We start from the raw sequence: 569 nt of genomic DNA on the forward strand, positions 1-569 counted from the left end.
GGTTTGCACTCACTGCAGAAGGGATTTTGGCCCACTCCTCCACACAGATCTTCTCTGGATCATTCAGGTTTTGGGGCTGTCGCTGAGAAACACGGAGTTTGAGCTCCCTCCATAGATTCTCTACTGGGTTTAGGTCTGGAGACTGGCTAGGCCATGCCAGAACCTTGATATGCTTCTTACAGAGCCACTCCTTGGTTCTCCTGGCTGTTTGCTTCGGGTCATTGTCATGTTGGAAGACCCAGCCTCGACCCATCTTCAATGCTCTAAATGAGGAAGGACGGTTGTTCACCAAAATCTTGCAATACATGGCCACCCCCGGTCATCCTCTCCTTAATCAGTGCAGTCGCACCTGTTCCCATGTGGCAGGAAAAACCCCCCACAGCATGATGCTACCACACCCCATGTCAAACAGTAGGATGGTTGTTCTGGGGCTGGTACTCATCATTCTTCTTCCTCCAACCACGGTTAGTGGAATTATGACCAAAAAGTTCTATTTTGGTCTCATCTGACTACATGACTTTCTCCCATGACTCCTCTGGATCATCCAAATGGTCATTGGCAAACTTAAG

General features: G+C 49.0%; 1 protein-coding gene across 1 annotated transcript in view; it reads left to right on the plus strand.

The window, feature by feature from the left end:
- Window positions 1-569, plus strand: part of LOC116699268 (trichohyalin) — a gene marked incomplete in the record, with an annotated part of 124,483 nt that overhangs the window by 93,758 nt on the left and 30,156 nt on the right.

This window comes from Etheostoma spectabile, chromosome 12, assembly GCF_008692095.1.
Source record: "Etheostoma spectabile isolate EspeVRDwgs_2016 chromosome 12, UIUC_Espe_1.0, whole genome shotgun sequence".
In the NCBI taxonomy this organism is placed as follows: domain Eukaryota; kingdom Metazoa; phylum Chordata; class Actinopteri; order Perciformes; family Percidae; genus Etheostoma; species Etheostoma spectabile.